Raw genomic sequence first — 12,999 nt, forward strand, 5'->3', positions numbered from 1 at the left:
CTGATGCAAGGGTCCAAGGTTTGATGCAAGACCTGGTTAACAACGCTGCTGTATGCGCCCGTTGTTCTCACATATTTTCTCTATGTTTGTTTTCTATTGTTTTCTCACATATTTTCATTCCACCAATTCTTTCATAATCATTTAACTTCATGAGTCGTCCGTCTCTTCAGCTTACAGGACATAATTTTGAGGCGTAAAGCTTGAAAAGAAAACTCTGTCTCTACGGGTAAATGAAGATGTTTTTGTATTCATAAATAAATAAATAAATTGATTAGCTTTATAATCGTGACTGAATAAAAAAATGTTTTAACTTCTCATTGATATCATGTGTAAGTGACCATGTGCAGTTTACTGCACTGTAAGTGGACATGCGCGTATTAGAAAATACATGTTCCATATGTTTACACTTGGAAAAATGGAACTACTTTCATTGCACCAAATTACCATCATAGAAGCCTCAAAGGCCTCATCACAAAACCACCATTAAAGAAGCTACAGGTGTTATCCGCACAAGTAAAATCGGAGTTAACATTCCTAATCATCACTTGCAGTCATTACTTCTGTATTTTATGAATTTGAGGTTAGGAAAAGTGGGAAAATAGCATTTTGTTGTGTCAATCAGTAGGTCAAAGTTGTCCCATTGCCAGAGAATCTTCACTCCCACACAATAAAAGACCCGTATTCAATTGATATGAAATAGAATTAATTTTTCCCAGTGTTTACGACTTCCGATGACAACAGTTTCCGTTACGTGGAACAAGAAAAGAGAGCATATCTATTGTGTAATTGGTATCTACACACATACACACACACACAAGCAATATGAAACAATACCAATTAAGAAATAACTCTTCACAACAGTTCCTGTTTCTTTCTTCTTTTTCCCCCTTCTTCCCCTTCTGGTCCTTACTTAATGTATTTTTGTTATTCTTTTTCTTTCATTCACACACTAAAGCCGCAAAAGAAAGAAAATAAAAAAAATCAGTAAGCAGTACAGTCCTTTTGTGAATCATTTACATGGCAATTTAGGTCGTGATGCAGGCGTGAAAAAAAGAAAAAAAAAGTACTTACGGTATAAAAGCTATGTTCTACTTGGGGAACAGGAGCTGTGCAATGAGTGAGGGGAGAGGGGAGAATGAGAGGTATTGTTATGTAGAGTAGCATATCGTGCACTCAACATGTTCCGGTTGAGATCCCATGGCGGACAACACGGGCCAACTTTGAGGATGGTTAACTTCACAGGTCGCCGCTCAGCTCCTCAGCGCGGCAACTGAGGAAGAAATACAAACTCTCAAGCAGTGTGGTTGAAGCTGTCTCGAAGGAAATTTTAAAACAGGAACTTCCACTGTGGTCGCAGAATTAATTACCAGGTAAGTGGGTGGCTTCCTTCCTTACTGCTTAATCATGTTTACTGTATATAGAAGAGCAATATAATACACAGTGCTATCCAACATACTACATTACAAATGTATCAGATATTCCCCACAAACAATTCTACATATATTTTAATTTTTTTTAAAAAAAATCCTATTTACTTAAATATATAATTAAATGCGACGCTTCTGTTCTAAAAAATGCGTACGGTGATTTCTGCATTTAAATTACGTGTGTAACACTCATATTCGCGAGTGATTTAAGTGGCAAATTTGGACAGTGCGACTTATATTAAGATAAATTTCAATGTGAAGGCAATTCGAAATGTGTAACGCTTCCTTGTGGATAGTAGTTAAGCTTTTTTGCTTCTATCGCTGGAGACCTCGGTTCGACATCCGATGAATTATGTTTGGTTGGAATTTTATGTTAACCTGTAGGCAAGGCCGGATTTGAAGGGGTGCACCGGAGCACGTGCATGCCCCCTTCGTTTTGTGTATATATACTATCTAAAGTGGGAAGCTAGCAGTGAAAATAGCAATACTTTCCGAAAAATTCATGTGATGTTTCCGTTTCGAGATTAAAAGAAAGAAGGGCATAGGCTGAACTGGGGGGGCAGGGAGGGCCGGCCCCCCCTAGAAGCAAAGCTGGCCCTCCCTTGGATTTTTCTACTGGACGAAAATAATTATTTACCTCAATTTACGCATAACAATTTTAGTCATGCTTGCATTCGACATATTTACTCGTAATAATGTCTATACTCATCCACCGATCGATTTTTATGTTTAATTTGGTCTGGTGCCTGGATGTAATAAAATCCCTGGACCAATGTGATAGTGGGCAGTATAGCGACCTCTCGAAGTAATTAACTTATTGTCGTAGTTATTTTTTTCTTGTTTATATATGTATGATAAATCAGTCTTATTGTTATTATTTTATTTATAGCATAGTAATGTTTGAATAGTTAAGATTCTTAGAGCAAATTTTTAAGGTACACTGTAAAAACAACAGAAAGGAAAGAAAGAAACCGAATTCTTCAACTGCTAAACTCAAGCAATTGTTACCCACTCAAAAGTCTCTATTCAACATCGTTTGTTGCTTTTTCTTCTTCTTCTTCTTCTTCTTCTTCTTATTATTATTATTATTATTATTATTATTATTATTATTATTATTATTATTATTATTATTATTATTATTATTAGGCCAACCCTAATAAGAGTCTTTAAAAACAGTGTGATTGGTTCCCTTTGTTTTACTACTTTCTGTACATATACAGGGTGTCCCAAAAGTAGGTATAGGATTACACCCATACATTGATCAAGTACTACATTCTAACTTATAGGTTTATTTGGTTTAATTCTTCCGAGCTTAAGATAAGTAAAAAAGACATTAAGAACAAATAATAAAGAAACTAAGACTACCTGATGGATAACAATAAGAAATTATATACAAAGTAATGAGTTGATCAGTACAGGACTGTATACCTACTTTTGGGCCACCCTGTATATCTGTACAGTAGAGACCTGCACGGGCCGGGCCCGGCCCGAGGCCCGAAGCCCGGCCCGGCCCGCAGGCCGGGCTTGGGCGGGCCTACTCTGTTATTTCTTTGGGCCGGGCCGGGCTTGGGCGGGCCGACACTGTTATTTCTTTGGACCGTGCCGGGCTTGGGCTGGCCGACACTGATTTCTCTTCAGGTCGGGCAGGGCTGGGTCCGATCAATTGCAATTCTTTAATAATTATTGACTTTCGTTAAACGATGATTGGAATAAAGCCAAACGTTGAAGAAGTGTGTCCGTGAAAAATGTTACAAAGAATGCAATAGCTATTTACAGTTTGTGTTGCTTAGCGGCTTCACTTTCACTATGGAGGATTGCAGGCATTATGCGGTAAATTGAGCTCTGACCTTGACCTTTACTGAACTCAAAATATAAAAAGAAGGGGTGGGAATGTTTTGCCTGTCGCTAAATAATATTGCCATCTTCACTTTATGCTAAAAATCAATTAAGTTAGAATTTTGTTACAGGGAATTGAGTTTTTGTTCTCTCGATGACAGGCAAAGTTCTAGGGGGCAATGGTACCATTCGGAAGGCAAGCGTCAGGTTGTGAACGAAAGTTTAGAAAGTTTCTGAGGGTTAGGTCAAATTTAATACTAAATTTTGAGAAAGATTCGGTCTCGAGCTAATTTTTTAAAAAATTTATCGGGCCGGGGTCGGGCCAAAAACTTTAAAAATTTATCGGGCCCGGGCCGGGCTTGGGCCAAGAATTTTGAAAAACTTATCAGGCCGGGCCGGGCTCGGGCCGAAAATCTGCAAAACTTTTCGGGCCCGGGCTGGGCCGGGCCTAGGTACGTTCGGGCTGGATTGGGCTCGGGCCGAAAAATTCGGCCCGTGCAGGTCTCTACTGTACAGTAGATTGTTACATTACCAGAGCGAATGTAGAAGTATTAAAAAGAACAAAGTGTTACTGTAATCTTTATGGAACCTTTGCGGATTTTCGCAACATTCAAAGTAAGTATGAACTGAAGATTGTGCTTACATTCTTAAGGTATATAAACTGTAACCAGGCGCGCACCCAGAAATTTTTGTGCAGGGTGTCGAAAATTGGAAGGGGTACAATATTGCAAGAAAAAGACACGATGTTATTCTGCATCCAAGTAAACGATAAAAATTTCCAAAATACAGAAGTTGTGCACCCCAGGAACCCTTTTTATATTTTAGTTCCAATTTTCAGAACTAAGGGGCCATGCCCCCCGGAAAAAATATCCTAGTTACGCCAATAAAGCGGCGTTTTGCAAAAGCAATAGTTTAAGTCAATTTTGTGAAGATTGAAGGGAAAGGATTTACCGAGAACAGCCACTTAGCATTTCCAGGAAAATTCCTCATTGACACCATAGATGCCTAAAGGCATTTAAAAAAATAAATTTAATTCAAATGTACTGATAGTTATTGCTGTACCCTCCGTCAGAAAATCCTGGCTCCGGTCCTGTCTGTAGTTATACGTTTTACAGAATGAAAATAGAATTGAATTCCAATACAAACCATTTTGGAATGTGCAGTGTAAAAGTATGTAGGCTACATGTAATGTTAAAAACTATGCAACAGAAAAGTTGGTTGAATTAGTTTTTCTTAGCGTACCTTTCAGCAACAAGACTATATGAGACATGAGCCTACAGCTTAACGTGGAATACCAATCACATGAGCTCTTTCTGGGAACCAAACTCGCCTCTCCCGCGCCGAAGACGGGTACAGTAACCATAGGGCTACGAAAGAACTCGGAAAAAGAGGTGTTCTGTGCGTATTTTTGAATTTTTGCAAATAATTACGCTTGGTATAGTGCCAGGTAATTGTGATATACAAGAAAATCAAAGTATTTAATTTTCTTGATAATAGATTCTGTTCAGTAAAGCTTGACACTTGTTATCCCATCCTCGTTGCCAATTGTTTTAACACAATATAATATGAAAGAAATATCCACTCTTTTCTATTTAGTTATATTCTTCTCATTAGAGGTTCGTTATTCAGTTGTTATTCAATTACTACAACCAATAATATCCAATTGATTCGCATCACTAACCATAATTATTCAGAAAATTCAATTACTGCTAAGCATTGAGCATTCTGCACATCATCTTGATCATCATATATTATTCCCACTTATTCCATATTATCCCTCTACCGATGATGATTTCAGAACATTTTCTCCTAAAGGAATTTCAATATATTGAGGTAGAAAATAGTATTACAAAAATACTGGGAACACACATTGAGCGCGATAGGATGGATGGTCCCGGGGGGTAGGGAGTTTCCTCCCGGACCACCCCTGAAATAATCACTGTTTTCTACCCTAGTATTCACGGAGGCTCAGTGGTAGAGCCTTTTCCTCTGGTGCGTAGGTTCCCTGGTTCGATCCCCGCCCAATCCAAGTGAACTTTCTGGTGGACAAACACCGTGTGCGTGGGTTTTCTCGGGGTTCTCCCACTTCCTTCATTCCACCATTTCATTCATTCCTCATCATCACCGTTTTCTCTAGCCTAGTCGGCATAATCGTTGGACGTAAAACTTCAAGATTATATATATATTTTTACCCCATTTATATAATATTTTCAATTGACTGGCTCATCAAACCCTGTCGGGTTTCACTTAACAGAATCCATCATCAAGAATAGTCTATTAAACAAACTTTCATCTTCCTTTATATCATAATTTCCATACAATGCACCATGTATAATTATATCTGTCAAATCAATATTGCTGTGATGACTGAACTTCAAATTGTGTTCATGCGTATGGAAGGTAACATATATATCAAAGTATACAATGTGTAGCCAATAGTAAGTATCATTCTAAGTAGTTTATTTTATTACAAGCTACAAAATTTATATCAAGTTGCGAAGCTCCAGTACTCTTAAATACATAGGAACTTTCATATAATTCGAATAATTCTACATGTAGAGCATGTTTTTCTGCACGAAATCCAAGAAAGGAATATCTGTAACCATAATTAAAGTATTTTATGATTTTTTAAAAAATATTTCTACCCGAAATTTAAGCTTGAAAAAATGGCTGATAGGTCCACCTATTCCATAGTACTATGAGTTAGATGGATCATGCACTGTGGGAGTGATCATATGCAGAACATAAACAATAAATAAATAATTTGCAACAGTTTTGTCTTTAAATACGATATACGAGGGAGGATCAGTAACTAAGGTTACAAGGCCGATATTTCTGGAATTTCGTCTGTTATAAAGGAATAACGGGTGTGCGGTAATTTTAGTACATGGAGTTGGCAACTGTGCAGAACTTCAGCCACCCGTCATCTACGGTGCTATTTGTAGGTAAACATAAATGGCGACTCGTTTGAAAAACTGGACTCGCAAAGAAGTCCGCTCACTTATTCGATTTCTGTGGGCGTTCGTCAAGTTGGCCGGGCGAGAAATGAAAGCATTTTATTTCAAAAGAAATAGCAAAAATTTTTATCCAGTTTCCAACTTTGTTTACAGTTCTTGACTTATAACTCAGGAACTATTAAATCACATACGATGGGGTTTCGTGCACAAAGGAACTCAAACGATGCACTAACCAACGACACTAATAACAACGTTTGTGCTTAAAGTCGGGAAGCCAGCGTGAATTAGGTCCTATACCAGTATTTCGCTTAAATCTCCAGAAAAATAAAGCGATGGGGTTTCCTGCACAAACGAGCACAAATGAGGTACTACCCGATGGCAGTATTTTTATCATTTGTACTTCACGTAGGGTAATTATATAAAAATTTTGTTTATAAAGAAATAGCAAAAATTTGTATCCAGTTTTCAATTCTGTCTTCAGTTTTTGACTTATAACTGAGAAATCATTGAAGCACGAACGATGCACTAACCAGTGACACTATTTTCATGTTTTATACTTGAAGTCGGGGACCAAGTTCACGCTGGCCCCCCTACAAGTTTTTAGCTGATATCACGGAAACTAGTAAAGCACAAACGATGAGTTTTCGTGCACAAATGAACACAAACGTTGCAGTAACCAATGGCGCTTATTCCTCGTTTGTGCTTCACATGGTGAAAAGGCAAGCATTTTATTTCAAAAGAAATTGCAAATATTTGTATCCACTTTTGAAATCTGTTTTCAGTTTTTGGCTCATAACTTAGGAATTATTAAAGTACCAATGATGAGGTTTCGAACACAAATGATACACCAACCAAGGTCAATATTTTTATCTTTTATAGTTGAAGGTGGGGGGCCATGTTTACGCTGGTCCCTAAAAGTTTTTCGCTTATACCTCGTAAGCTGTTAAAGCATAAACTATTGGTTTTCATGCGCAAACGATGCACTAACCAATGGTACTAATCCCATTGTTTGTGCTTCACGTGTCGGAGAAATGAACACCTCTTATTTCAAAAGAAATATCAAAAATTTGTATCCGGTTTCCAACTCTGGTTTTAGGTGGTTTCTTGCACAAACAAGCACAAACGATGCAGTAATGAACAGCACTACTTTGATCGCTTGTGCTTGAAGTCCCATTGCCAGCGTAAACTTGGCCCCGTATCGTCTTTCGCTTATATCTTTAAAACTAATAAAGCACAAACGATGGAGCTTTGTGCACAAACGACTGCAGACGAATCACTAACCAATGACACTAATATCATTGTTGGTTCACAATATCGTGGGGCCAAGTTCACGCACCTCATCTTATGAATGTTATAATTTTGTTTCTCGTTATGTGTCAAATAATGCTGTTAGTTTCCTTGCACAAACGATCAAATTCAAGTACTTTTGAGCACATAAGTTGAAGAATTATTGATTGAGCTGAGCGAAGCGAAGCTCTTATACTCGGGTTAGCCGTTTGGTTGTCCGCGAACTCCTCCTAGACCGTTTGGGCGATCTCAACCAAACTTAGCACGCTGATAGAGTATGTCGTGCTGAGTGACAATATAGGTCGAAATCAAAAATCCGATGTACCATCGAGGAATAATCACCGAAAAACGCTTCCTCCTAGACCGTTTGGCCGATCTCAACCAAACTTAGCACGCTGATAGAGTATGTCGTGCTGAGTGAGAACATAGGTCGAAATCAAAAATCCGATGTACCATCGAGGAATAATCACCGAAAAACGCTTCCTCCTAGACCGTTTGGCCGATCTCAACCAAACTTAGCACGCTGATAGAGTATGTCGTGCTGGGTGAGAACATAGGTCGAAATCAAAAATCCGATGTACCATCGAGGAATAATCACCGAAAAACGCTTCCTCCTAGAGCGTTTGGCCGATCTCAACCAAACTTAGCACGCTGATAGAGTATGTCGTGCTGAGTGAGAACATAGGTCGAAATCAAAAATCCGATGTACCATCGAGGAATAATCACCGAGAAACGCTTCCATAGACTTAACATGGGGAAAAAGTCATGATTACGTAGTTTAAGCTCGCTCAGCTCATTTCATTGCAATCGGGTATATCCATTGCATTCCTAGTATATTGAAAGTATTGTTTTTGGAAAGTGTTCCGGCCAACATGATGTCAAGTTGGCCGGAATATTACAAAGTTTATTAACACCATTTAATTCACTCCTATAGCAATGAAACGAGCACTTTCCTGCACAAACGTAGCTCAAATGATCACAATATTAAAATTTACTTATTAGAAAAATGTAAACAACGTCATTAATTCGATTGCAAAAACATTAAAACTAGAGCACATTTCAGCACAAACGATTAATGTCTTTAAATATGTGCCATCTTAAAATTTAGAAATATTTCTCGGCTAACTTGACGTCAAGTTGTCCGGGATTTTTGAAATGTCGATAACGTCGTTATTTTCATTGCACAAACGTTAAAACTAGAGCACATTTCAGCACAAACGAAGCACAAACGATTAATGTCTTTAAATGTGTGCCATCTTAAAATGTCCCGGCCAACTTGACGGATATGGCGAAACATGTAACCGCGGCAGAAATTCACCGGCAACTGGTAGAAGTGTACGGGGAGACTGTAAAGTCTCATTAGCATATCACAGAAAGTTTGCGGCTGGTAGATAATAGATCACCGACGAGGAGTGCACTGGCCGACTCAACACGGCATCAACAGATTTGAACACAGCTCGCGTGTAGTTGATGGTTCAGGACAATAGGAGGATCACGTTACGTCATCTGATGGCAGAATTGGGAATATCGTTCGGAAGCGTTCTCAGTTCGCTTGAGACGAGAAGTTGGCTGAAAACGAAAAAAAAAAGAGAGATTTTTTTACCAAAAAGGAATCTTGAAACAACTCATCCCACGATGCGATGAATGCCTCAACCAATATGGAGACTATGTTTAAAATTAACCTAATGTGCGTACTATCTGTTGGCTGTATATTGGTTTATGAAACAATGTATACACGTTTCACTGCAGGCTTTGTAACTTTACTTTCTGATCACTCCTCGTATTAATAAAGTAGATATACAGCTACCAAGTTTTTTTTGAAATCTAATATTAATGTCATATATCTAATATTGATTAAACAAAGATAGAACTATAGAAAATCTAAAAAATGAACTTTATTTTTAACATGGAATCTAGAAAAAAAGTTTGCAAATTGCAAGAACACGTAAGTTTCATGCTTTAAGAAGAAAAATTAGTGCCAGTTCTTACCTTGTACCGCACACTGCATCTTATTTTGTACATTTGAAAACTTTGCCACACAAACCACAATCATTCTCATATTTCGAACATCCATCATGTAACCAGCGATCACACGTACACTATACCCAGCATAATACACTGTATCCAGTCGCCTTCTCTTCTTGTTCCATTATAATTTTCGCGCATCCAACATATTCATTTAAATCATTGGCGTCTCTGGCATGTAAAATTTGGGGGGGACATCAAAGGAAATGATCTAACTGCTAGTATCTCAGCGGAATTTTAGATTATGTCACTCAAAATATTGGGGGGGACGCGACCCCCCGTCCCCCCGCCAGAGACGCCCATGATTTAAATCATACTCCTTCATATCTTCACTATCAGCATGGTCTGGATGAAAATATGATTGGAATTCTCTCCTTTTTGTTTCTTGTCTCTTGCTTTTTGTGGTCGATTTTGTGCACTTAACCTTCCACTTCCTACTTCTTTGTAAATTAATATGTTCATTTCAAACGAGTACTTTTACCAAACCCTTGCTATTTTTCTTAGCAGATTTAATTTGCTTTAGAAAGGGGACTGGTGAGATTGAATTCAATATTTTGGAAGGAATTTCTTGGATGCTTTCATCTAGCATCTGATTTACGGCTTTATCTGGAGATAGAATAATTTCAGTTTCGTTACTGTTTAGTTCTTATGTTCCTAGAGTTGCTGCACTTGTACTAATATTTATATGTCATTATGTAGCTCAACACTAATAGATTTTGATGCGAGAGGAGGATCTGAAAGTAGGAAAGTACAATCACGGACGGCGTTACGATTAAGGGGAATTATTCCTGTTGCTTTCAAAGCGGATATCAAATATTAATTGTTAATAAAATACAAATCGATTGTTAGTTAAGAAATAAATTAGTGTAAACTTCTTTTTGTGCGTGTCAAAATAATATTTTCATTTCTAACAAATTAAAACTCTCATTCATAAATGATCCTCCTAACTGAGATGTCTGTAATATCGCTCTTTTTGTCCGGTATCGTGCTGCACTACTATCTCTGAGGTACGGGTTTTGGATCATCCTGTCGTCCGGTCTGGATTGTGGGACAGATTTTACACATCTCTAAATCTACAAACCTTAAAATATCGTAAAAATTTCTTAAAGAAGAGGAAAAAAATTGAAAAATTAAAAGTGATTTTGTCCCACTCCTTCCCTCCCTCTCTCTCTCTCCCCCTCTCTCTCTCTCCCAGATAGTACAAATAACTAGGAATGCAATGGATATACCCGATTGCAATGAAATGAGCTGAGCGAGCTTAAACTACGTAATCAGGAAGCGTTTTTCGGTGATTATTTCTCGATGGTACATCGGATTTTTGATTTCGACCTATGTTCTCACTCAGCACGACATACTCTATCAGCGTGCTAAGTTTGGTTGAGATCGGCCAAACGGTCTAGGAGGAAGCGTTTTTCGGTGATTATTCCTCAATGGTACATCGGATTTTTGATTTCGACCTATGTTGTCACTCAGCACGACATACTCTATCAGCGTGCTAAGTTTGGTTAAGATCGGCCAAACGGTCTAGGAGGAAGCGTTTCTCGGTGATTATTCCTCGATGGTACATCGGATTTTTGATTTCGACCTATGTTCTCACTCAGCACGACATACTCTATTAGCGTGCTAAGCTTGGTTGAGATCGGCCAAACGGTCTAGGAGGAAGCGTTTTTCGGTGATTATTCCTCGATGGTACATCGGATTTTTGATTTCGACCTATGTTCTTACTCAGCACGACATACTCTATCAGCGTGCTAAGTTTGGTTGAGATCGGCCAAATGGTCTAGGAGGAAGCGTTTTTCGGTGATTATTCCTCGATGGTACATCGGATTTTTGATTTCGACCTATGTTGTCACTCAGCACGACATACTCTATCAGCGTGCTAAGTTTGGTTGAGATCGGCCAAACGGTCTAGGAGGAGTTCGCGGACAACCAAACGGTTAACCCGAGTATAAGAGCTTCGCTTCGCTCAGCTCAACTAGGAATGCAATGGATATACCCGATTGCAATGAAATGAGCTGAGCTAGCTTAAACTACGTAATCATGACTTTTTCTCCGTGTTAAGTCTATGGAAGCGTTTTTCGGTGATTATTCCTCGATGGTACATCGGATTTTTGATTTCGACCTATGTTCTCACTCAGCACGACATACTCTATCAGCGTGCTAAGTTTGGTTGAGATCGGCCAAACGCTCTAGGAGGAAGCGTTTTTCGGTGATTATTCCTCGATGGTACATCGGATTTTTGATTTCGACCTATGTTGTCACTCAGCACGACATACTCTATCAGCGTGCTAAGTTTGGTTGAGATCGCCCAAACGGTCTAGGAGGAGTTCGCGGACAACCAAACTGCTAACCCGAGTATAAGAGCTTCGCAATAAGTTTTTCACAATATAAGATTTATAAACCATTCACGCAAGTCAATTTAAAGGCCACAAGTCTACAAAAAAAAAAAAAAAAAAAAAAAAAAAGAAGAAGCTAGTTGCATATAGAGTAACCGATAGACTGGCGACTTTCCTATGTGGTCCATCTCTCTCACAATGGCAGTGGTTGATCTATCCCAAGAAGAAGAGGTAAGAACGGTAGTTTACTTGTAGTTTTTGAACGCAGGAAATTTCATTACTTTCGTTAACATGTTCTTTTATGACAAAATGCGCTAGTAAAAAACAAAAGCGAAGACATTTACATCAAGAATGTTGAATATTGCTTTCAATGAAATGTGTTTTTTTTTTAAAAAAAGTGAAAGATTTTTCATTAAATGTAAAAATTCAGTAGTCAGCCCCTTACTCCGCAGTACTTATCATCATCATCATAGGTACTCTGCCATTATTGGCACGTCACTTGCAGCAGCTGAGAAGTTTCCATGCTCCACGGTTTTCCGTTAATATCTTCGTATTCACGTATGATCTTTGGTTTTATATCGTCCATTAATTGTAGCCTCCTTCGTCCTCTCCCTCTCCTTTCCGCCACCATACCCTCTAGGAGGTTCCTCATGATACAGTTTCTTCTGAGGAAATGTCTCAACCAATTTCTCCTCCTCTTCTCAATAATATCGAAAAGTGTTCTTTTCTCACCCACCATTTCTAACACCCTCTCATTCATCTTCCGCTCGACCCAACTAATTCTTTCCATTCTTCTCTACACCCACATTTCGAAGGCTTCCAGTCGTTTTTCATCACTTTTCCGTAATGTCCATGTTTCCGCCCCATACAATAGAACACTCCACACGAAGCATTTTATGAGTCTTTTTCTCAACTCTATTCAAGTTCCCACAAAACAAACTTTTCTTTCTTCTAAAGGCTTCTTTCGCCATTTCTATCCTTACTTTTATTTCACGTTTCGCATTTCGTGTCATTACTACGATTACTACCCAGATATCGAAAACTATTCACTTGTTCTATTTTCTCCCCTCCCACTTTTATATTTGACACAGACCGGTTCGTTCCAATCACCATGTTTTTTGTCTTTCTAAC

At 38.5% G+C, this 12,999-nt stretch overlaps 1 protein-coding gene across 1 annotated transcript in view; it reads left to right on the top strand.

The window, feature by feature from the left end:
• Nucleotides 1-1,067: 1,067 nt before the first annotated feature.
• LOC145694203 (uncharacterized) overlaps nt 1,068-12,999 on the top strand; it is an 84,436-nt gene continuing 72,504 nt past the window's right edge. Inside the window, exon 1 of the mRNA XM_081770317.1 lies at nt 1,068-1,370. The gene's annotated coding sequence lies outside the window, so the exon portion shown is untranslated. The remainder of the gene's footprint in view (nt 1,371-12,999) is intronic.

This window comes from Thermobia domestica, chromosome 9 (genome assembly GCF_964235325.1).
Source record: "Thermobia domestica chromosome 9, izTheDome1.hap1.1, whole genome shotgun sequence".
NCBI lineage: Eukaryota > Metazoa > Arthropoda > Insecta > Zygentoma > Lepismatidae > Thermobia > Thermobia domestica.